The sequence below is a fragment of the Bos mutus genome, chromosome 14 (assembly GCF_027580195.1).
Source record: "Bos mutus isolate GX-2022 chromosome 14, NWIPB_WYAK_1.1, whole genome shotgun sequence".
In the NCBI taxonomy this organism is placed as follows: domain Eukaryota; kingdom Metazoa; phylum Chordata; class Mammalia; order Artiodactyla; family Bovidae; genus Bos; species Bos mutus.
Window position 1 is genome coordinate 44,277,638 of NC_091630.1, and position 27,085 is coordinate 44,304,722.

The following is a 27,085-nucleotide window of genomic DNA, read 5'->3' on the forward strand; positions in this document are numbered from 1 at the left end:
ACCTTTTCCAGTCCTGTGGCCACTGCTGAGTTTTCCAAATGTGCTGGCATATTGAGTGCAGCACTCTCACAGCATCATCTTTCAGGATTTGGAATAGCTCCACTGGAAGTCCATCACCTCTACTAGCTTTGTTTGCAGTGATGCTTTCTAAGGCCCACTTGACTTCACATTCCAGGATGTCTGGCTCTAGGTCAGTGATCACACCATCGTGATCATCTGGGTCGTGAAGATTTTTTTTGTACAGTTCTTCTGTGTATTCTTGCCACCTCTTCTTAATATCTTCTGTTTCTGTTAGGTCCATACCATTTCTTTCCTTTATCGAGCCCATCTTTGCATGAAATATTCCCTTGGTATCTCTAATTTTCTTGAAGAGATCTCTAGTCTTTCCCATTCTGTTGTTTTCCTCTAATTCTTTGCATTCACTGAGGAAGGCTTTCTTATCTCTCCTTGCTATTCTTTGGAACTCTGCATTCAGATGCTTATATCTTTCCTTTTCTCCTTTGCTTTTCACTTCTCTTCTTTTCACAGCTATTTGTAAGGCCTCCCCAGAGAGCCATTTTGCTTTTTTGCATTTCTTTTCCATGGGGATGGTCTTGATCCCTGTCTCCTGTACAATGTCACAAACCTCATTCCATAGTTCATCAGGCACTCTATCTATCAGATCTAGTCCCTTAAATCTATTTCTCACTTCTACTGTATAATCATAAGGGATTTGATTTAGATCATACCTGAATGGTCTAGTGGTTTTCCCTATTTTCTTCAATTTAAGTCTGAATTAGACCATTAGCATCAGTCAATAACATGTCCTCTAGAAACCCTCCAAAGGCCAGGGGAGCAACAGGAGCCTTTAAGGAAACCAGAAATCCACAGACATGCTTTAAATTCTACCAGGTATCACTGAATCAGCAAGAGCAGTAGGTTGAGAAAATAATTATGTTGTCCACAGCTATATTGCCCAGGGCTAGGTTCTTTCCAACCTTTCTTTTTATTTGTTATGTTGTTTAGTCGCCCAGTCGTGTATGACTCTTCGTGAACCCATGGACTGCAGCACCCCAGGCTTCCCTGTCCTTCACTATTTCTCGGAGTTTGCTCAAACTCATGTCTATTGAGTTAGTGATGCCATCCAACCATCTCACTGTCTGCCTCCCTCTTCTCTTGCCTTCAGTCTTTACCAGCATCAGGGTCTTTCCCAGTGAGTCGGCTTTTTGCTTCACATGGCCAAATATTGGAGCTTCAGCTTCAGCATCAGTCCTTCCAATGAATATTCAGGACTGATTTCCTTTAGGATTGACTGGTTTGATCTCCTTGCTGTACAGGGGACTCGCAAGAGTCTTCTCCAGCACCATAGTTTGAAAGCATCAATTCTTTGGTGCTCAGCCTTCTTTATGGTCCAATTCTCACATCTGTACATGACTACTTGAAAAACCATAGCTTTGACTAGACAGACCTTTGTCAGAAAGGGACGTCTCTGCTTTTTAATATGATATCTAGATTTCCCATAGCTTTTCTTCCAAGGAGCAAACATCTTCTAATTTCATGGCTGCAGTCACTGTCCGCAGTAATTTTGGAGCCCAAGAAATTAAAGTCTGTCACTGTTTCCATTATTTCCCCATCCACTTGTCACAGAGTCTTAGGACTGGATGCCATGATCTTAGTTTTTTGAATGTTGGGTTTTAAGCCAGCTTTTTCACTCTCATCTTTCACCCTCATCAAGAGGCTCTTTAGTTCCTCTTTGCTTTCTGCCATTAGGGAGGTATCATCTGCTGGATTTCCAATGAATGGACTGATTGATAGACTTGTAACTGTTCCACTTGTAGTTATGTTTGGCATAACTCTGTGCTTTCCTATAAGGTGTACCATTAAGTTAATCTCTCACTGTCGTTGTTTAGTTGCCAAGTTCTGTCCTACTTTTTGTGACCCAATGGACTGTAGTCCCCCAGGCTCCTTGGCCCATGGGATTTCCCAAGCAAGAATACTGAAGTGGGTTGCCATTTCCTTCCCAAAGTCAATCTCTAACCTTACCCAAAACCATAACAAGGAAAGGAATCCTGCCTAGAATCATGCATTCAAACAAAGATCTTATTTCTAATACACATACCAATATATATTTGGCATCCTAAAGGATGCTGCCCCATCCCCACATAGTATCCTTCAAGCTGTGCTCCAACAGTGCTTTTAGCAAACCATTACAAACCTCTAAACCGCTGACAACTTCTGGATGGTATGGTATGTGATATAACGAGTGAATCTCATGGTCAAGAGTCAACTTCACTCCCATACCTGTGCTTCTGTAAAGTGGGTCTCTTGGTCCAAAGCAATGTTCTCTGGGATTCCATGCTGGTGGATCAAGCACTCTGTAAGTCTTCAGTTAATGGTGCAGCAAAGATAACTCCACACCTCAGTGTGCCTCTTTCTGGGAGAACAAATCACTAACTCTTCCAAGCTAAAAGGCTCTGTTGTAGTCAACTTCTCATCAGGGGCCAACTGGTCTCCTCAAGAAATGCTGCCATAATGGGGACTGAGGAAGATCTCTGCTGCCAGCAACTTGAACATTTCACAATAGCAGCAGCTAAGTCAGTCTTGGTAACTGAGAGTTGGAGAAAGAAATGGTAACCCACTCCAGTATTCTTGCCTGGGAAATCCCGTGGACAGAAGTGCCTGGGAGACTACAGTCCATGAGGCTGCAAGAGTCGGACATGCCTGAGTGACTAAACCACCACCAGCACTGGGAGTGTGTCCTGCTGGACCCAGCTCTCTCCTCCATGTCTGCCATCTCAGCCTCCAATTTCATGAGCCCATCCTGACAGCACTAGGTGGCCAATTTCAGAGGCTGGCAAACACCAGTTAGTCAGGTGATTTTTGTCTACTTTATTGGTGACTGCCTCTTCCAAGAAAGATGTTCCCTGGTGGGTGTAACATACAAAGATCTCCACACTTTGTGCCCACTCCCATATGTTAATCCACTTGCCTTTACTCCAGACTTCCTTGGCCTTCATCTTTCCTTTTTTCCGCTTCCAGATCCCTAACCAGACATCTATATATCTTCTAATCTCCAACTATTTTTCTTTCCCCACAAAGTGGTTCACCAGGAGGATTTTTCCTTACCACCATATTTAAGACCACCCTGAAGCCTTAGTGCAGCTGCCGTTTATTTTCATCTTATACCCACACATTAAGCCAGCCCTTCTGTAAAATTAAGCTCAGGCTTTTTACTCCTGTGTCAGGACTCCTCGTATGGCCATAGGCCCAAGCTGAAGAAAGAACACTGGTGCAACCAAGGTGGATGACGGCTGGGCTATCTGCTCATGCAGTTTACTTCCAACCCAAAAGAGTTTGTGCCCATTCTTCATGGCAAAATGATCAAAACACACTAATTTGTCATTTATTTCTGCAGATATGTCCTGTCATGACCACCCCCCCACCCCCACTGCAGATATCTAAACATTTTTCAGAAATGGATGGCCCCTGATTCTGCAATATTTATCTTCCCACTTTCTGGAGCTTATGTTTCCTCTCTAAGCTTCCCATGTGGCTACCATTTACTCATCTCACTAATCAGCATAACTAATCATCAATACAATGAATGGATACGATGATCTACAGGATGCTAAGATGCTCCAAGTAAGTTTGGACTTCCAGAAGATCCCCTGTAGAAGGGAATGGCAACCCACTGCAGGATTCTTGCCTGGAGGATTCCGTGGACAGAGAAGCCTGGCAGGGTATAGTCCATGGGGTCACAAAGAGCCCGACACAACTGAGTGGCTAACACATGTTACAAGAGAGGGTAGAAGACAGCCCTAAGGCAAATATGCAAATGTACATTGTTCATTCATTCCATTTGAACACAGTTTTCTGATTATGATTTAACAAACAAAATAGCATGCATTTGCTCAAATCAGTGGCTGCATAGCACTGCCTGATGTCCTGTTAATCTGTGCTAGCTAAGACACCAGTCCTGTCTGGGATGAGGACTGATCAGAGCTATAACTTGGTTGATCTTGCTGTAGTTTGCAGTCAATCTATAGGATCCATTCATTGCTGGAGGGGTCAATCAGGTGAAGTAAATAAATGTGATGGGACCACCACCCCTTCTTTCTTTAGATAAGGAGACAATGACCTTTGGCTATGAAGACTCAGATGGCAATTATTATTTAAGATTTTTCAGACCAAACATGGTCTCTGTGACATATTTTTATTTATAACACCTTAAAAATAGAAAAACTGTAATCAGCTTGCAGACTGTACAAAAACTGACCACACACAAATTTTGCCCAGATGCGTAGTTTTTCAACCCCTTCTTCAGATCCTTCAGTTCAGTACAGTTCAGTCGCTCAGTCATGTCCGACTCTTTGTGACCCCATGAATTGCAGCACGCCAGGCCTCCCTGTCCATCACCAACTCCCGGAGTTTGCTCAAACTCACGTCCATCGAGTCGATGATGCCATCCAACCATCTCATCCTCTGTCGTCCCCTTCTCCTCCTGCCCCCAATCCCTTCCAGCATCATAGTCTTTTCCAATGAGTCAACTCTTCGCATGAAGTGGCCAAAGTACTGGAGTTTCAGCTTTAGCATCATTCCTTCCAAAGAAATCCCAGGGCTGATCTCCTTCAGAATGGACTGGTTGGATCTCCATGCAGTCCAAGGGACTCTCAAGAGTCTTCTCCAACACCACAGTTCAAAAACATCAATTCTTCAGCGCTCAGCTTTCTTCACAGTCCAACTCTCACATCCATACATGACCACTGGAAAAACCATAGCCCTGACTAGACAGACCTTTGTTGGCAAAGTAATGTCTCTGCTTTTGAATATGCTATCTAGGTTGATCATAACTTTTCTTCCAAGGAGTAAGCGTCTTTTAATTTCATGGCTGCAATCACCATCTGCAGTGATTTTGGAGCCCAAAAAGATAAAGTCTGCCACTGTTTCCACTGTTTCCCCATCTATTTCCCATGAAGTGATGGGACCAGATGCCATGATCTTCATTTTCTGAATGTTGAGCTTTAGGTGACACTAATATCTGTCACTCTTTCACACTCAGGTGTGATACAGTATGTTATTGATTTTTCACCTGGGTTCTGGTAGTAGGTAGTTTCAGAGGTTTTCTCTCTGTGACCTTTCCATCTATAATAGATTTTATCACTCAGAAGAAGACCCAATATGGGGATTGTGCTAATTGCCAAGCATGTTAATCCCAATTACACATTTATTTGAGGACTGGAGAAATGGGTCTCTGGGAAGGTCTTCAGACTCACTGAACTCTGTCCAAGTTTCCATTTATTATCTGAACCCTATGATTTATTAGCCTTGTATACTTTTGATTTTTAGTCTACAATTTTGTATTTTTAGTCTACGATTTTTAAGTCACTTAGTCATGTCCAACTCTTTGCAACGCCATGGACTATATAGTCCATGGAATTCTCCAGGCCAGAATACTAGAGTGGGTAGCCTTTCCCTTCTCCAGGGGATCTTTCCAACCCAGGGATTGAACCCAGGTCTCCTGTATTGCAGGTGAATTCTTTACTAGCTGAGCCACAAGGGAAGCACAAGAATACTAGAGAGGGTGCTGCTGCTGCTGCTGCTAAGTCACTTCAGTCGTGTCTGACTCTGTGCCGCCCCATAGACGACAGCCCACCAGGCTCTGCTATCCCTGGGATTCTCCAGGCAAGAACACTGGAGTGGGTTGCCGTTTCCTTCTCCAATGCATGAAAGTGAAAAGTGAAAGTGAAGTCATTCAGTCGTGTCCAACTCTTCGCGAACCCATGGACTGCAGCCTACCAAGCTCCTCCGTCCATGGGATTTTCCAGGTAAGAGTACTGGAGTGGGTTGCCATTGCCTCCTCCAACTAGAGTGGGTAGCCTATCCCTTTTCTGGTGGGTCTTCCCAACCCAGGAATCAAACTGGGGTCTCCTGCATTGCAGACAGATTCTTTACCAACTGAGCTATGAGGGAAGCCTGATATAAATATTAAGTGTTGGTAATTTGGATTTTTTATTGGTTTGTAACCTTATACATTTCATGTGAACAATATTATACTTTGATGTCTGTACACACTACAGTATGTTCACCGTCAAAGGTCTAGTTTCCATCTGTCATCATACAGTTGACCACCTTCACTCATTTCCCCCTTTTTCTACCCTGCTTCCCCTCTGGTAAGCATGACTCAGTTCTTTGTATCTACATTTGTTTCTGTTTGTTTTGCTTTATTCATTTTATTTTTTTCTGTTTTTAGAAAGGAAATCATATGCTATTTGTCATTCTCCATATGACTTAGCATAATACCTTTAAGGTTCACTCGTGTTGTTGCAAATGGCAAGATTTCATCTATTTTTATGGCTGAGAAGTAGCCCAATGTATGCATATACCACATCTTCTTTTTCCCTTAGAAAGACACTTAGGCTGTTTCCATATCTTGACTATTATAAATAATGCTGCAATGAACATAGGATTGCCAGTATTTTTTGGAATTAGTATTTCTCATATTCTTCGGATAATACCCAGAAGTGAAATAGCTGAATATTATGGTAGTTCTATTTTTAATTTTTTGAGGACTCTCCACATTATTTTCCATAGTGGCCACACCAATTTACATTCCCACCAAAAGTGGGACTATACCAACAGTGTATAAGGATTCCTTTTGGAGAAAAAGATCATCCCTCTCCAACACTTATTTCTTGCCTTTCTGCTACTAGCTATTCCAATAGCATGAGGGGATATCTCACTGTGGTTTTTATTTGCAATTCCCTAATAACTAATGACATTGAACATCTTGTCATGTACTTATTGGCCATCTACATGTTTTCTTTGGGAAAATTATTCAACTCCTCTGTCCATGTTTTTTTGTTGTATGAGTTTCTATATATATTTTGGATATTAACCACTTTTTCAGATATATCCCTTTGCAAATTTCTTCTCCTGTTCAGTATTTTGTCTTTTTAACAATTATGGTTTCTTCTGCTGTGCAGAAGAATTTAGTTTGATATAGTCATATTTATTTATTTTTGCTTTTGTTTTCCTGGCCTGAAGAGACAGACTAACATCACAGGGTATACTTCTTATGTTTTCTACTAGGAGTTTTGTAGTTTCAGGTCTTGTATTTGATTTGATTTTTATGTATGGTTGTAAGATAGTGATCTGATTTTATTATTTTTCATGTGACTCTCCAAGTTTCCCAAAGCCATTTATTGAAGAGATTATCTTTTCTTTTTATGTTCTTCACTCCTTGGTCATAAATTACGTATCCATATATTTGTAGTTTTATATCTGGGCTCTCAATTCTGTCCCATTAATCTAAGTATCTGTTTTCCTGCCAATACCATGCTGTTTTGATTGCTATGTTGTTGTTTAATCACCAAGTCATGACCAACTCTTTGAGACCCCCACGGACTGTAACCTGCCAGGCCCCTCTGTCCATCGGATTCCCCAAGCAAGAATACTGGGGTAGGTTGCCATGCCCTCCTCCGTGATCTTCCCGACCCAGGGATCAAATCTGCATCTCCTGCATTACAGATGGATTCTTTACTGCTGCACCACCGAGGAAGCCCCGTAGCTTGTAATCTTCTTTTGTTGTTGTCCTTGTCTGGTTTTGGTACCAGGGCAATTTTTTTCCTAAAATGACTTACGCATTCCCTCCTCTTCAATTTTTTGGAAGCATTTGAGAAGGATAGGTTCTAAAATTACATATTCTTTGAATGTTTGGTAAAATTCACCAGTGAAGACTTCTGGTCCCAGATTTTTCACGAGATTTTTATTATTATTTTAATCTCGTTACTAGTGATCAGTCTATTCAGATTTTCCATTTCGTCATGGTTCAGTTCGGAAGGTTGTGTGTTTTTAAAAATTTATTCTTTTCTTCTGGATTGTTCTATTTGTTGTCATATAACTGTTCATGTCTCATAATCTTTTGTGTTTCTGTGCTATCTGATGCTATTTCTCCTCTTTCATTCCTGATTTTATTTATCAGAGTACTCTCTCTTTTTCCCCTAATGAATCTAACTAAAGTTTTGTCCTTTTAAAAGACCTAACTGTTAGTTTCATCCATTTTAAATTGTCTTTTAAATCTCTATTTCACTTATTTTCACTCTGATATTTATTATTTTCTTCCTTCTTCGGACTTTGGGCTTATTTGTTCTTCTTTTTCTAGTTTCCTTAAATGTAAGTTTATATTGTTTATTTGAGATTTTTCTTGTTTCTTGAGGTAGACCTGTATTGCCGTAAACTTCCTTCTTAGTACCACTTTTACTGCATTTGACAGATTTCGGTGTATTTTTATTTTCCTTTGTCTTCAGGTATCTTTTAGTGTGTCCTATGAGTTCTTCATTGACCCCACAGTTGTTCAGTAACATGCTGTTTGTCTCCGCATATCTCTAACTGTTCCAGCTTTCTTCTTTTTAGTTAATCTCTAGTTTCATATTCCCGTGATTGGGAAGGATGCTTAATATAATCTTAGTCTTCTTAAGTTTATTGACTTCTTTTGTGTCCCAACACACGGTCTCTCCTCGAAATTATTCCATGTACACTTGAAAAGAATATATATTCTGCTGCATTTGGATTGAAATATTCTTTATAATTTTCTTCCTTGGAGAAGGCAATGGCACCCCACTCAAGTACTCTTGCCTGGAAAATCCCATGGATGGAAAAGCCTGATAGACTACAGTCCATGGGGTGGCAGAGTCAGACACGACTGAGCGACTTCACTTTCACCTTCATTCTTTATAAATCTTTCAAGTCCACTGGTCTAAAGTTTGTTTAAGGCTGCTCTTTGCTTGTTGACTTTCTGTCTGGATGAGCTATCCACTGATGTAAGTGGGGTGTTAATGTTTCCTGCTAGTATTGTGTTGCATTGATTTCTCTTGCTAGGGTTGTTAGTAATTGCTTTATTCCTTTTGATGCTCCTATATTAGGTGCATATGTATTATTTACTGTTAAGCTTTTTTGATTGATTATCCCCTTTATCATTATATAGTATCCATCTTTGTCTCTTACTACATTTTTGGCTTGAGGTCTACTTTTTCTAATATGAGCATGCCTACCATCTCTTTCTTTGGGCAGCAGTTTGCTTGGAAATTCCTCTTCCATTCCTTCACTTGGAGCCCATACTTGTCTGTAGAGTTGAGATGAATCTTCTGGAGTTAGCATATAGTTAGGTCTTGTCTTTTAATTCATCCAGCACTCTGTGTCTTTTGATTAGTGGATTCAGTCCACTTCCATCTAGGGTGACTATTAATAAATGAGGACTCATTTATTAATATCATTTTATCTTTAGTTTTTATGTTGTTCTATACCTCCGTTGTTTCTTTTCCTTTGTATTTCCATCTGCCATTTTAGTTTGGTGGTCTTCTATAATATTTTCTTTCCTCTTTTTTTTTAATGTTTCATATCTTTGTTCTAAATTTATGTTTTATGGCTACCATAAAGTTTGTATAAAATATCTCATAGATAAAATAGTCCTCTTTATACTGATAGCATCTGTTCTTCATTTGCCTGTAAAAGTTCTATCTTTTTCTTCTTTTATGTCTTGTTGTCTCAAATTATCCCATTTTATGTTGTGAATTTGTTACCTAATTGAAGTATCTATAGTTATTTTTACTGCTTTTTTCCCTATAATCTTAAGCTATAATTGTTTAACAACCTATGCTGATCTAGAGTTGTAACTTCTGATTCTATCTTTTCATCACCATACTCAAAGTTTTGTGTACTTCTGCCTTTTCATAAGGCTTTATTTCTTCTTTTTATCTGAATGATAACTTTGCTGGATAAAGTATTCTTGGCTGACAGTTTTTATCTCTCAACATTTCAAGTATGTCATTCCACTCTCTTTCAGCCTGTAGAGTTTCTGCTGAGAAATCTGCTGATAGTTTACTGGAGATTCTCTTGTGGGTTATTATTCTTTATCCCCCACTGCTTTTAAAATTCTTCCTTTGTCCTTGACTTTAGACAGTTTTAATATATGTGTCTTCAAGAAGGTCTTTTTGCATTGAAGTAATTAGGTGTTCTCTTAGCACCATGGATCTGTATATACAGTTCCTTCTCCAGGTTTGGGAAGTTCTGAGTTATTATTTCTTTAAATGAATTCTCTCCTACCTTCTCCCTCTCTTCTTCTTCTAGAATACTCATTATCCTAATATTTCCCTTCCTACTAGAATTTGGATAATTCCTGTAGAATTTCTTTATTTTTTGGATCTTATTCTCTCTCCTCTTTTACCTGTATGGTTTCTAGGTTCCTATCTTTCAGCTTATTCATTCTGTCTTTCATATGTGCTCTGTTTCCAGTATTTTCTAATACATGCTTCATCTCATTTATTCAGCTTCAGAATTCCTATTTGGATCTTAGAGTTTTAATCATCTTGTTAAAGTATTCATTCTGTTCACTAACTTTATTCCTGATTTCACTAAACGGCCTTTCTGGGTTTTCTTGCAGCACCTTATGTTTCTTCATGACAGCTATTTTGAATTCTCTAGCAGTTAGATTGTAACACCCCACGAGTTTAGTTTGATTTTTGGAGAATGATATTGTGTTACTGTGGTTCTTCATGGAGCTTGAAGAGTTTCTCCTCCTTTGGTGCATTTGAAGTAGTAAACACCTTCTTTTTTTTTTTAATTTTTATTTTATTTTATTTTTAAACTTTATACTATTGTATTGGTTTTGCCAAATATCGAAATGAATCCGCCACAACACCTTCTTTAAGCAAAGCTTTTTTCATATTCTAATAATTCAATGGGTTAGTGATTAGAAACCTTTCTTTTATTTTCCAGTAGGTGGCGCTACAGCACCAAGGTTTTTGTTTTTGTTTTCTCTTACCTGAGTTGCCTCTGGTTGTATTTGAGTCAGCACTTTCTACTCTCCACCACCTCTGACAGAGGCTTCACCCAGTACCTTAGCTGCCATCACTTGTGCCTCTGGGGTTATTGGTACCTCTCTGCTGTCTCTGTCTGAAGCACACGGATGAGAGTCACTTCCACTGTGTCTGGGGTCTCCTGGGTGACAGACTGTAAGGTGACATACTGTATTATGTAAGGAAAGAGCTGGTTCTAGCAGAGCCCTTGGGTGGGTGAATCTGCGTACAAGCACTCTAAGAGTTTTACTCTGTCACAGTCCCACAGGTCTCATGGCAGGAGTCCTATTGATTGATAAAGCCAGAAATTTGGGGGCGGGCTTGTGTTTCAGTGACAGTCTTAAAAATTGTGGTGGTTGATAAGGGGTATAAACCCTTTGATCCTTGCAGAGAAGTTTTGGAGCTTGGGTTCCCTCCCAGGTGTGTTACCATGCCAGAGGCAGGGTTTATAGCAAGTCTGTGTCTCAGCCTCTCCTATCCACTTTATTGTGGTTTCCCTTTTGTTTACCTAATGAGAAGGGATTGTTTGTCAGTTTTTAGGGTTTCCTTAGGGGCTTCCCAGGTGGCACAGTGGTAAAGAATCAGTCTCCCGCAGGAGATGCAGATTCAATCGATTGGTCTGGAAGATCCCCTGGAGGAGGAAGTGGCAACCCACTCCACTATTCTTGCTTGGAAATTTCAGTCCTTGGGATCTCAAAGAGTTAGACAAACAACTGAGCATGCACAGGATCAGAGCCAAGCTTGACTGATTTAACAACCAGACTAGGGCACAAGGCAAAGATGGCTCACAACAGATAGGACAGCCAGGCCACGTGGAGGGTCAGCTGTCACTCCCAACCCCGAGCTTCAGCAAGCTGGTTAACACCTCTGCATTAGAGCCATTTCATAGAAATGACGATCAGCCTGGCCATCTTTCCAGGGAGAATGCGGGTGTCTACCTCCTCAGCTCTCAATCAGAATCAGGATTTTTTCTGAGGAAGTTATAGTATATATAGATGTAGATTCCACGTGTCCATGGGCAGGGATTTCTCATGTCATCATCTTGAATCAGAACAGAACTTACTTACCTTATTAATCCCTTCCCTGATGTAGCAGGTTCCCCGTTACCACTTGATCGCACAACACCTTTCCAGACTCTAACATGAATCACAAAACTATCGTTAACTTACAGAATCTCAACTCTGAGAGAGGGTTATAGTGATGAAGAGGCAGAAAGTCTTCAGATGTTTCTCCCCCATAAATGCACGGGATGGTTCTCACTGCATGCTTGCAGTGTCGCGTGCCTGAATCTGCTGACACGTGCATGTCTTTCTAGACTGTATGCCACTGATATTATACAACCTTTAACTGTCATTTGACAAAAGCATTTTGCCAACTGCTTTTCTGCTTTCTCTCGTGTCATAGACATTGGCATTATTTTTGTGGCAAGTTTTAAAGTTTTCTCAGAAATGGTATCTTTAATATCAGATTTTTCCGTGCATGTGTTACTCTGTCATGTGCCACTCTTTGTGACCCCATGGACTGTAGCCCACCAGGCTCCTCTGTCCATGAGGATTTTCCAGGCAAGAATACTGGAGTGGGTTGTCATGCCCTCCTGCAGGGGATTTTCCTAATCCAGAGATCGAACCCAAGTCTCCATATTGCAGACAGATTCTTTACCATTTGAGCCACTAGGGAAGCGCTTTGCCCTGGTGAATATAATTATGGCTACTTGGAAATCTGGGGGCTCATCACTATCTTTAGCAACAAAGTTTATGCATTTCTTACTGCAAATCAATGACTTGTATTTGTTTTGGACTAGAGAACCCATCCTACCTTGGTTTATAATTACACAAAGGCTTCCAACGCATTATTCCTGTATCTGACAAAATTTATAACAGCACTCAGAGAACAAGGGTCTCCTGCTGTAACAATATCTCATTTTTAGATATCTACCCTGCATCCTATTTACATTGTTTTGTGCTGAACGGTAACAACTTGCAGATCTACTCCAGTGTATAAATATTCATATTTACTATGGATATCAAAATCTGTTTATTTATGTAATGTTTAAATAATATTTAAATCTTATTAATCATAAGGGTTGCTATTTTTATCATTACTTTTACACCTTAGAAAACAGCTTTTGAGCCATAAATTCATTTTTGTGGATAAGGACTATCATAAAAATAATACTAACAATAATATATATGCAAATATAGCTAATAAACATGATTATATTACATGAAAATAATAGGTAAAATAAAGTGACTGGTGTGATCTTTATAGTAGATAGGGATCTTAAAAACGAAATGATTAAGACTATTATAATTTTTCTGGAAAATACCCATTCCCGTGTTTCAAATATGGGTAAATATGTGACTAAAATTTTATAATCACCCTTTGCTCTAAAACTGCTAAGTTTCTTGAAGAACATATAATACATAAATCACAGGCAAGAACCCCAGTACTGTCCGGACCACACGGAGCAATACAATATTAAGAGAACAGGAGAACAAGATGATTTTTTTAAGTGTCTGTGAAAAGGAAATTCTACAGTTGAATTTATAAAACTGTTTAATAGAGGCAGTGATGTTACCAAAGAATTTCTGTAATTCAATGTTTGCATTCATCTAAGAAATACATATTCAGACTATATTCTTTGCCACACTATGGAGTTAGAGATGAATAGTCATTATGATAAGGCAATGGCACCCCACTCCAGTACTTTTGCCTGGAAAATCCCATGGATGGAGGAGCCTGGTAGGCTGCAGTCCATGGGGTCATGAAGAGCACGACTGAGTGACTTCACTTTCACTTTTCACTTTCATGCATTGGAGAAGGAAATGGCAACCCACTCCAGTGTTCTTCCTGGAGAATCCCAGGGACAAGGGAGCCTGGTGGGCTGTGGTTATGGGGTCGCACAGAGTCGGACACGACTGAAGTTACTTAGCAGCCATTATGATCTAATAAGACAGCACGTATGGAAATGAATGGTTTGAGTGAATATACCTCAACAGAAATTATTGTTTGGAAGTTGGATCTTATTTAGAAATCAAACCAAGTAGAGGTCATTTAGTACCTATGCTTATAAGGACTTAAAAACCCAGAACTTTAAAGGGCATTTGGAGATCATGTAGTGAAAACTCTGTGACTGTTACATATCTATGCTCTTCTTTAATACCTCACAAGTAATCATGGAAATGCCTCCTGAAGCAGCCTAGTACCGTTTTAGACAAATCTGATTTTCAAGAAATAAAATTAAACATCCATATCACCTAGTATAAAGTATTTCTTTATATAAAGATAAATATCAGTCTCCACCTCTAATGTCCTCTTGTTGATCACGATCAACCATCCAAGTGCAGGCTATATCTGTTCTAACTTCTGTATGGCAGCCCTAGAAATATTTAAAAACAATTACTGTGTCTGCCTTTAGTCTTTCTATCTACAGGTTAGTCATAGTTGCCAAGCCTTCCTCGTCTAGTCTTCATTCTCCAAAAGCACTCTACTCTGTCAGTAGCCCACTTAAGCCATGATAACCGAAGTGAGCAGATCCAAGCGTGGTCTTAACTTCACTTAGCAAAATGGGAACATCCCTTGCCTTTTTCAGAACAAAAATGTTTTCATTAATCTGTTTAGGATTTCACTTTTCTGATACAGCCACATCATACTGGTGATTCTGAGTTTTCAGCTAACTATAACCTTTTTCACATGCATGGCTGGTAAACCACATCTTCTCCAGATGGATAAGGAAACCTGTACCCTTTTATATTCACGCAAAAGTAAAAACATGTACATCCAAAATGATCACTGCATATATGTTTTGGACATATATGTTTTTACTTCTGCATGAGTATAAAGGGGTATAGAATTTCCTCCTTAAATTTAATTCTAAACATTTCACCCTCTCATTTCATGCTCATAAGAACTCTCAAGATTCTGATTCTGACATTGGCTGTAATACAGCCCCAATTTTGTGTCATCTGAATACAGTAAAAGATCAGTTCTTATTCCATATAATTATCTAACCAAAAATAATGATCCTGATATGAAAAGATGCCATAATGATGTTGCAAAAATATAATGAATATGACTGCTCAGAAAATGTCTACAGAGATCTTCCTCCCAGTCAACATAAGTTTATCAACACTTTTCCATAGCATCTATTCAACAGAAACTAATGTGCCTTACTGTCCCATTAACTAATTGTTTCTTGTCTTACAAGAGGTCTTGGGAGATGCTGACAGAGCATTGTTATAAAATCCAGCTATTCTGAATCTACCTCATTCCCTAATTCAGTAAATTGATAACACTGGTGAAAATATGGGTTTCTAGATTGTAGAAAAACATAGTTCTTCACTAAGTTGAAGAATGAGCTCAAAGAAGGTTTGAGAGTACCTTAAAATCATAATATAGATGGTAAATTTGTTTCATTAAAATAAAAGAGAAAATGAAATACTTATGAATCAATTCAAAGAATTAATTGAAACTGTGGTTATGACCAGTAAGCAATGCCCTGGCTGGACTTGCAGACAGCTTACTTTTCCTTTACTTTAGAGATATAGTTGACTGGAATTTGGAGTTTGTAATAAAGAAAGATAAGAGTTTGCCAGTTCTGAAAGGGCACTTTTTTTTTTCCACTGTATATGTCTGGTTTATTTCACTTACATAATGAAATCCAGGTCCATCCATGCTCTCCCAATTGGAATAATTTCCAATTGGAATGATTTCCTTCCTTTACATAGATGAGTAATATTCCATATTATTATATATTATTATGTTTATATATATATGTACACACATACATAAACATATGTGTCACACTTTCTTTATCCATTCATCCATCTATAGACATTTATGTTGTTTTCTTGTCTTGGCTGTTGTGAATAATGTTGCAATGAACAATGGGAATTCAGCTATCGCTTCAGGATAATTCCTTGAATTATTCCTTAAATTCCTTTGGATAAATACCCAGAAGTGAGAATGCTGGATCACATGGTAGCTCTATGTTTAATTTTTAAGGAACTTCCATAGTGGCTGTAGCATTTTCATCCCATGAACAGTGTACAGGGTTCCCTTTTCTCCACATCTTTACTAACACTTGTCATTTTTAATTGTATTTTATATGGTCATCCTAGCAGGTGGGTAGGTACTACTGTACTATCTCATTGTGATTTTGATTTATATTTCCCTGATGATTAGTGATGTGGAGCACCTTTTCGTGTACTTTTTATGTCTTTTTTGGAACAGTATCTATTTAGGTTCTTTGCCCATTTTAAAATTGCATTATTTGTTATATTGCTGTTGAACTATAGGAATCCTTATATAGTTTGGATATTAACTCCTTAGCAGATACATGGTTTGCAAATATTTTCTCCTGTTCTTAGGTTGCCTTTTCATTTGGTTTATTGTTCCCTGAAAAGGTACTTTCTGTTTCACACAGCAGATGTGGAAGTGGCATTCAAACTACAATATCTTTCTATAATTAAAAGAGTGTGTATTGTCTTTTGACTGTCTCATATCTGTGTCATCCAGTCTAATTTTCAATTGACTCCTACAGCCCCTGCCTTTTTACACTGAGACTCTATTTAAGCTTTGGCAGAGGTCTCAAAGCTTAGATGATGTTTAACCATTAAAGAGAAGGAAGGCAGCAGGGAGGGGGTGGCCCGTTCTTTCCCCTGTCACCCTAGCCTTCAGCACAAAGCGCACACAACAGAACAAGAGAGCTTTAAGAAGCCACCAGGAATCACAAGATTAAATGACAAGCAGATAACATAAATGAAGAAGAAGACAGGTTAGGAAACTGGAGAATAAAACCTCCCACTAAAAAGAATGTTTACACAGATCCGCCAACCAATGCCACATAGGATCACAGGCTTAACATTACCAAGTCTTTTGATTATTTTCAAGACAAGCCAGAAATCTGTGTTTTTATGTGCTAGGTACCACTGCCTGATGTAGCACCAAAAAGGGTAGCAGACAGCTGAGTGCTGAGGATTTGCTCTAAGTACTAAGTCATAGGGCGTGCTAAGTCACTTCAGCTGTGTCTGACTCTTTGCGACCCCATGGACTATAGCCCATCGGGTTTCTCTGTCCGTGAGATTTCCCAGGCAAGAATATTGGAGTGAGTTGCCAGCCCTCCTCCAGGGAATCGTCCCAGCCCAGGGATAAAACCTGCCTCTCTTATGTCTCCTGGCAGGCAGGAGACGTTTACCATCTTTACCACTTGCACCACCAGGGAAGTCCATGTCCTAGGGAGAGGGGATAGAAAACCATGGTTTCCCACGCTATGGGCTTGGCTAGTAACCACAGTTCTCCAAGATAAAATGAGGCAAAAACTCAGACTGGTAGTACAGAGTGTGAGATTAACTGAGAGTTGTGCTTAGTTGCTAAGTCGTATCTGACCCTTTGTGACCCCCTGGACTGCAGCCCTCCAGACTCCTGTGTCCATGGGGATTCTCCAGACAAGAATACTGGAGTGGGCTGCCATGCCCTCTTCCAAGGGATCTTCCCAACCCAGGGATCGAACCCAGGTCTCCCACATTGCAGGCAGATTCTTTACTGTCTGAGCCACCAGGCAAGCTCCTAGTACAGCTCACAGTTTAGTAAGAAGTTAGAAAATAAACACAACACGATATGAATAATGATACTTGTGCACATGAATTTGGAAATTAAATTTCCTGAGGGACTTTTTGAATGTCAATATTATGTATTCATTTTTAAATGATCATGCTAAAATCATAGAGAGTAATATATGGATATTTATATCAAGCAGTTCTTGAGCCTTCTCCTCTCAAGTATTTAATCTATAGAGTATTTTCCTTTCTTCCTATTATTAGTACCATCTTATTCTTCATTTCCAATTATTAGTCACTTTGCTGTATTTTGTGTGCCATGTTAAGCCACCGTAAATCATATTCTGAAAAAAAATAGATTGTACAAGTGAGTAAATGTGGGGAGATTGGTGAAAGGAAGAGAAATAGAGAATAAAAAAAAAATAAAACATGTCTTTTTATTTCTTTCAGTGGCCCTTTAAGAAGCAAAATAGATTTGATAAGATCTGTCTTTTTCTCCCACTTACGTTATGTGTGGTTTCCTGAATTAGTAAGGAGATATTAAAGGATTCTTCTTTCAGGGAAATATTTGTTCACCCCTAAGAGAGTTCCTCTTAAATAAGTCAGTAGAGAGTAGACAGCCTTACTAGAGTATCTGGTGAAAAGTTCATACTAGGTAGAAAGGATTTAGAAAACTTCACAAAGATGGCCAGACAAACAAGTATTATGAGTCATTTAAATGCTCTGGTTAGAAATATTACGTAAAAAGAGAAATGTTGAGAAGTGTTGAAAAATTGTTTCATGAACCCAGAGGAATGATGACTGAAATAATACAGACAGACTTGGATGAAGAGCTCTGTTTTCTTCCCAGAACTATCTTGATATACTTGGAGGTCTGAGATGGGTTCTAAATGAAGATGAGATTTCTTTATGGAAAAAATAAGAAAATTTCTTAAGGGAGAAAACTTACAGGACTGATTCAAAGCATGTGCCTATTTGTCAACGACGGTATAATTTTTCACAACTGTTTATGCAACTGTCCGCTGAGACAGACGATCATAATTACAGAGAAAGGCATAACTAGGCAGTGAAAAGAGTGCATCAGGTCAGTTAAAAGGCAGGTTCAAGTCCCAGGACTGTCACCTACAACTATCTGGGTGACTTTGGAAAGGTCATTTCACTTTTATAAGCCCCATTTCTCAATCTTTAAAACAAGGATAGTAACAATAACTAGGATTTTGGATGACTACAGTAATCAAATGATATAAAAAGGTACAAAAGTAATACAAAGAATGGTAGTGAACATATTTCCACAGTGTCAAATTAGTCAATGAAATGATCATTTGTTTGGGGTCCTATCATGGTTATCATAAGAGAACATAAGATTATATCAACCTTTATATATTGTCTGTATCTTAATTTTATCCCTGTGAAACTATTAAGTTTTAATAAGTAAAAGTAGATTGAGCAGTAGTGGTTGTTCTCACCACAATAAAAGCCTGTTTTCTAATACCCTGAAATTAGTACAGGATTAATATCTGAAATGTTTCTGGTGTGGGAAGAGCAATTTCTTTTCTGTCAGCTGCACATAATAAATAAGTGTGTATAAATGTGTATTTGTTTATCAGATTCAAGGTATGTGGTTTGATAAAATCTGTCTTTTCCTTCCACTTACATTGTGTGGTTTACTGAATTTGTAAGGAAATATTAGAGGATTCTTCTTGCAGGGAAACATTTGTTCTCCCCTGTGAGAGTTCCTCTGAAATAAGTCAGTAGAGAGTAGACAGTCTTACTTAAGTAATAGATGAAAAGTTCATACTAGGTAGAAAGGATTTAGAAAATTTTACAAAGATGGCCAAACAAGTATCATGAGTCATTTAAATTCTCTGGTTAGAAATACTATGTAGAAAGAGAAATGTACTGTATCACAACCTGAAGCATTGTTCTGTTGTCAAAAAAAAAAAGATGCTTGGCGTGGTCTGGCATAGTCTTAAGAAGACTTAGAGCCTCTGTGATTGCATGCGTTTAAATGTGCCAGGACAATACATCACTCGGTAGATGTAGGTCTCTACTGAGAAGCAAACTATCTGGTCAATATCCCTCAAGTTACGTGTTTACTACCACTATCTCTCCTGAGCCAAACTGTTTCAGTTTGAATTTATCATATATTTGCTAAGTCCAAATAACCAAGCTTTTATGCTTGAGCTTATTGGCTTCCTACTCAACTTTCAAAATCACATCCATAACCCTCTCTTTTGGAATTCTCCAGGCAAGAATACTAGAGTGGGTAACCACTGCCTTCTCCAGGGGATCTTTCTGACCTGGGAATCAAACCTGGGTCTCCTGCATTGCAGGCAGATTCTTTACCATCTGAGCCACCAGAGAAGCCCAATTAAATAATACAGTTCGATTCAGTTGTGAAGATTCATTGATTACTTTACTTTGAAAACACTAATGTGAGATCAGAAAGACAGGAAAATTTCACACAATGCTGATTACATAAAATAAGATAGAGGGAGAGGGAAGCTCCAAAACTATTTATTCATCATTGGCTAATAACATTTTAATAATGGATTTGCTGAACTGAACCCAACCATCAGTTGCCAGATCAGCTCTCTTGTAAATACACTGTCAAAGCCGTCAGCTCTTCCAAGTGCTCCGTTATCTTTGGCACCAGGTGAGATGTTCTTCTATTGGTATACTGGATGTAAGAAACTGGGAGTAGAAAGCAAATAAATCAGTTGGATAACTGCATCAAAATAAATCATGGTTTTCAAACATCTAATTAAAATAGTTGGTAACCAAAATACAACTCAATATGTACTGTGTCAGTCTCAACTAACTCACTCTATCCACAGAATTGCTATTACAAACCATAGCCACGGTGACTTTATTGAACTCCAAGAAACATCCTCCTTGTACCCAAGTATAAGCAGAGAGTTACACTGAAAACTGATGAGTATAGGACATTTCCCAAACTCCAATGGGGAGGGAAAAGTTCCTAGAAATTCTATTTCTTAAGAGCTTGACAAAAATCCAACAGTCATTGTATGTGTGGATATATATACATATCTGTACATATACACACATATACATATACATATACATGTACGCCTTGAGTTAAAACCATATAGTCTTTACAATAGTCTTCCCAGGTGGCTCTAGTGATAAAGAACCTACCTGCCAATGCAGGAGGCATAAAAGACGCAAGTTCGATCCCTGGGTCAGGAAGATCCTCTGGAGGAGGGCATGGCAATCCACCCGAGTATTCTTTCCTGGAAAATCCCATGGACAGAGAAGCCTGGTGGGCTACTGTCCATAGGGTCACAAATTGTTGGACATGACTGAAGCAACTTAGCACAGCACATTCTTTACAATAACTTCTGGAGAGAAAAAAAGTAAAATCTCTTCTGATTATTAATTGGTCAAAATGTTTGTGGATAATGGTAGAGGAATGAATGAGTGAGTTGAATAATTTTAAATTAAAATAATTAGATCCTTATTCTACTCCGATACTCTTGCCTGGAGAATCCCATGGACAGAGGAGCCTGGTGGGCTGCAGTCCATGGGTGGCTAAGAGTCAGACACGACTGAAGTGACTTAGCAGCTTAGCAACAGCTTCTTTTTCTAACATTTTACCAATAGAATCGCTAGAATGACAAGAAATGGAATATATGTTGAAAAAACTGCTGCAAAAACAGTACATTTCAAAGGAGTATTCTCTCTGAACTAGTGCTGAAAAGAAAATGACCTAAGTGAGGACTGGCATATTTACAAGTTCACTGAGTTTGGATGAGTTATTTGGCACACAAATCCCCACTGTTATCCAAGACCCTGGGGTGTTTGGATCAAGATGGAACTTCTTAGAAAAGTCCCAGGCAAGTGTAACTTACAGTGATGCCTCCCAGCTTATAGTCCATGTCCTGCAGTGAAGATGTACTTTCTTCCTTTCAATGCACCTCAAAGCTTAGTCCAGACTTGATTCCTAAGATGAAGTTAAAGAGGCAAGTCTAATGTATATCCTTTGGGCTAAATGACCTACTAATGACCTACTCTACCTCTCTACCACTTGAATTCCCCAGAAAATTGTTCATAACCACAGTACTTCTCACTCTTGGACCCAGTGAAACATATGGACCTCACATTTGGCTTCAGTCTTTCAGATCTACCTCTAGCAAACCTATCATATTTAAAAAGTATTAAATATTCAGTTTCCCCCTTTTCTCATTTATAGTAAGCCAAGCAAGCTATCTAGGTCCAGAGGACTTGCCCACATTTGCCAAATGAGACAGAGAAGTCCTAATTCCATGCAGTCAGTATATCCTGGCTCCATGAGATACTGGAAGCCAGAATGGAAGAAAAAAGTTCTAAGAATTAATGTTTTAGAAAACTAAGAACATATCTTAGTTCCCCTGCCTTTCCCCACCCTTGAATTTACATTCATTTTCCTTAAGGTATATTTTTGCATTGTTTCCTTCATTTTCAATGCCACATTTCTAGAACAGTTGAGATTTTTTGGGAAAAGTCTGTTTTCATAAATAGTATCAACACCATAGCTAACATTAATTGAGGACTTACTGTGTGCCAGGTACTATACAGCATTCTTTTTTTCAAGCTTTATTGAGATACAATTGACATACAATGTTGTGTAAGTTTAAGGTATATGAAATGATGATTCGATGTATGTATATATTGTGAAATGATTACTACAGTAAGGTTAGTTAACACACCCATCACCTCTGATAGTTATCATTTGTGTATGTGTGAGTGTGTGTATGTGGTGAGACTTTTTAAGATATACTCTCTTATCAACTTTCAAGTGTATAATACGGTGTTGTGAACTATAGTCAACATGTGGGTTCATTACAGCCCAGAACTTACTCCACTTTTAACTATAAGATTACACCATTTGACCATCTTCACCCATTTCTCTAAACACCCACCCCAAGCCCTGGCAACCCCCAATCTAATATCTGTTTCTGTTCTTTTTTTTTTTCCACATTCCACATACAAGCGAGATAATACAGTATTTGTCTTTTTCTATCATACATAATTCCCTTAGCCAAATACCCTCATAGTTCATCTATGTTGTTGCAAATAACAAGATCTCATTTTTTATTGTTGAATAATATTCTATTGTATATATAAAGCAATTTAGATTGCTTCCATGCTTAGTCACTCAGTTGTGTCTGATTTTTTGCAACCCCATGGACTGTAGTGCGCCAGGCTCCTCTTAGCATGGGATTTTCCAGGCAAGAACACTGGAGTGGGTTGCCATTTCCTTCTGCAGGGGATTTTCCCAACCCAGGGATCATACCCAGGTCCCCTGCATTGCCGATGGCAGGCAGATTCTTTACCGTCCTAGCAACCAGGGAAGCCCAGCTTGCTTCCATGTCTTGACTATTGTAAATAATGCTGCAATGAATGTGGGGGTGCAATATTTCTTCAACATAGTGATTTCATTTCCTTCCAATGTATACCCCAGAAGTGGGATTGCTAGATCATATCGTAATACTATTTTTAATTTTTTGAGGGACTCCATACTCTTCATAGTATCTGTGCAGGCTATATCCCCACAGAGTACACAAGGATTTCTTTTCTCCAACACTTGGTATATCCCATCTTTCTGATTCTAGCCATTCTAACAGGTGTGAAGTGATATCTCATTGTGGTTTTGTTTTGCATTCCCTAATGATTACAGATGTTAACCACCTTTTTGTGTAACTATTAGCCATCTGAATATCTTCTTTGGAAAAATGTTTATTCAGCTGTTTTTAAAAGTTTGGGTTTTTGGTTTTTTCGCTATAGAATTGTATGAGTTACTTCTCTATGTTGGATATTAACACCTTATCAGATACATGGTGTATAAAGATCTTCCATTCTGCAGGCTGTCTTTCACTTAGTTGCGTTTTTTGCCATGCAATAGCTTTTTAGCTTGATGTAGTCCCGTTTGTATCTATTTGCTTTCTTTGAGTGTGCTTTAGAGGGCTTCCCAGATGGCACTAGTAGTAAAGAACCTGCTTGCCAATGCAGGAGACATAAGGGATGTGAGTTCAATCCCTGGGCCGTGAAGATCCCCTGGAGAAGGAAACGGCAACCCACTCCAGTATTCTTGCCTGGAGAATCCCATGGACAGAGGAGCCTTGAAGGCTGCAGTCCATAGCACAGTGTCAGACATGACTGAAGCAACTTAGCACATATGTTAGAGTCATATCCATAAACTCATTAACAAAACTAATATCAAGGAGGCTTTTCCTTTATTTCCAAAGGTTTTATGGTTTCAGGAATTACATTCAAGTCTTTAATCCATTTTGAGTTCATTTTTATGAGTGGTATAAGACAGTGACCTATCTTTCTTTAGCATATAATATAGTTTCATTCTTTAGCATATATTTATCCAATTTTCCCAACACCATTTATTGAAGAGATTCATCTTTTCTCCACTCAGTATTCTTGGCTTCTTTTTATGGCTAAGTATCATTCGATTTTCAGTTCATTACAGTTCAGTTCAGTCGCTCAGTCATGTCCGACTCTTTGAGACCCCATGGACTGCAGCATGCCAAGCCACCCTGTCCATCACCAACTCCCAGAGTTTACCCAAACTCATGTCCATTGTGGAGAAGGCAATGGCACCCCACTCTAGTACTCTTGCCTGGAAAATCCCATGGACGGAGGAGTCTGGTAGGTTGCAGTCCATGAGGTCACTAAGAGTCGGACACGACTGAGCGGCTTCACTTTCACTTTTCACTTTCATGCATTGGAGAAGGAAATGGCAACCCACTCTAGTATTCTTGCCTGGAGAATCCCAGGGATGGGGGAGCCTGGTGGGCTGCCGTCTATGGGGTCGCACAGAGTCGGACACGACTGAAGCAACTTAGCAGCAGCAGCAGCAGCATGTCCATTGAGTAGGTGATGCCATCCAACCATCTCATCCTCTGTCATCCCCTTTTCCTCCTGCCTTCAATCTTTTCCAGCATCAGGGTCTTTTCAAATGAGTCAGTTCTTCATATCAGGTGGCCAAAGTACTGGAGTTTCAGCTTCAGCATTAGTCCTTCCAATGAATATTCAGGACTGATTTCCTTTAGGGTGGGCTGGTTGGATCTCCCTGAAGTCCAAGGGACTCTCAAGAATCTTCTCCAACACCACAGTTCAAAAGCATCAATTGTTCTTTATAGTCCAACTCTCACATCCATACATGACTACTGGAAAAACCATAGCTTTGACTAGACAAACCTTTGTTGGTAAAGTAATTTCTCTGCTTTTTAATATGCTGTCTAGGTTAGTCATAGCTCCATAGTGGCTGTATTAATTTACATTCTCACAAACAGTGTAGGAGTGTTCCCTTTTCTCTACATCCTCTCCAGCCTATATTGTGTGTAGACATTTTAATGATGATCATTCTGACTGGTGTCAGGTGATAACTCACTGTAGTTTTGCATTTCTCTAATAATGAGTTACTTTGAGCATCTGTATGTCTTCTTTGGAAAAATGTTTAAGTCTTTGCCCATTTTTTTTATTGGACTGTTTGTTCCTCTGATACTGAGCTTCTTGAACTGCTTGTATATTTTGGAGATTAATCCTTTGTCAGCTGCTTTGTTTGTAATTATTTTCTCCAATTCTGAGGATTGTCTTTTCATCTTGTTTACAATTTCCTTTGCTATGCAAAAGGTTTTAAACTTAATTAGGTCCCATTTGTTTATTTTTGGTTTTATTTCCATTACTTTAGGAGAGGGGTCAAAGAGGATCTTGCTGTGATTTATGTCAGAGTGTTCTGCCTATGTTTTCCTCTAAGACTCTCAGAGTTTCTAGCCTTACAAAAATTTATTTTTCATCCTTCACCATATAGTGACTACTGTTTACCCATTTGCTCTCCCCTCGCCTCTAGTAAGCACTATTCTATTCTGCTTGTTATAGTTTAGTTTGTTTGGGGGCTTTTTTTGTTTATTAGCTTTTTATGAGTAAAAATCAAACTATTTACACATATGAGTAAAATCAAACTATTTGTCTTCCACCATCTGACTTATTTCATTTAACATAGTACCCTCAAGATTCATCCATATTGCCACAAATAGTGAGAGTTTTATCCTTTTTATGACTGAGTAGTATTCCATTACATTTATATACCATATCTTTTTTACTCATTCATCTGTCCATTGAAGGGCAGCTAGCCTATTTCCGTATCTATGTTATTATAAATAAATCTACAAAGATTATAAGGATGATCTATCTTTATGGGATTGTACTCTAACATCCTATGGGTAAATACACAGAAGAGGGATAGATCAAATGGTATTTATATTTTTAATTTTTTGAGGAATCTCCATTCTGTCTTCCACAGTGGCTGCACCAATTTACATTCCCATCAACAATGTTTGGATGTTCCATTTTCTCCACATCCTCACCAACACTTGTTAATTCTTGTCTTTTTGATAATAGCCATTCTGACAGGTATGAGGTGATATCTCACGGGGGTTTTAATTTTCATTTCCCTGGTAAGTAGTGGTGAAAATCTTTTCATGTGCCTGTGGCCATCTGTATGTCCACACTGGAAAACATGTCTATTCAGCTCTTCCACCCATTTTTTAGTCAGGTTGCTTTGCTATTGCTGTGTTATATGCGTTCTTAATATATTTTGGATGTTGACTCTTTATCAGACATATCATTTGCAAATATTTTCTCCCATTAGTAAACTGTATTTTTGTTTCATTGCTGGTTTCCTTTGCTGTGCAGACGTTTTTTAGCTGGATACGATTTCATTTGTTTATATTTGCTTTTGTTTACTTGCCTGAAGAGATATATCTAGATAGATATTTCTAAGATTAATGTCAAAGAATGTGCGCTTATGTTTTCCTCTAGGAGTTTTTTTATTTCAAGTCTTAAATCTTTAATCCATTTTTAGTTAATTGTTATGTGTGGTCTAATTTTATTTTTTGCATGCGTTTGTTCCATTTTCCCAACACTAATTATTGATGAGATTCTTCTTTCTCCATTGTACATTTTTTGCCTTTATTTTAAATTGTCATATAGGCATGGGTTTATGTCTGGATTCTCAATTACGTCCTACTGATCTATGTATGTAGTTTTCTGCCAATACCACATCGTTTTCATTATTATGACTTTGTATTATAATTTAAAACCAGGAAGTATGATACCATCAAAATTTCAAATGACCTAAGTTCATTGATTTTCCTCTGCTTGTTTGAATCTGTTGTTTACCTCTCAGTTGAAGTTTTCAGTATAGTCATTGTTTTCTTCAGCTGTAGTATTTCTATTTTATTTTTTTATTAATGGTTTCTATTTCTTTGTTGAACCTATTTTGTTCATGTATTATTCTCTTAATTTGGTTTAGTTGCTCATCTATATATTCTTGCAGTTCACTGAACTTCTTTAAGAGGACTATTCTGAATTCAGACATCTCGTAGATCTCCATTTCTTTAGGATCAGTTATTGGGCCTTTATTAGTTTCCTTTGATGGTATTATGCTTACCTGATTCTTTGTGATCCTTGTATCCTTGCAATGACCTATGCATTTAAGCAATTTCTTCTTCCTGATTTTACAGGTTTGTTACAGCAGGGAAAGATTTTGCCTTCACTGGTCAACTCAGAGTAGAGTACTGGATGGATCAGCTGGTGGCATCCAAAAGTAGGTATAGTTTTATATAAGGGTCTCTGGTTGGGGGAGGCCACTGCCTGTGTTCTGAGGTGGAGGGTGTAATC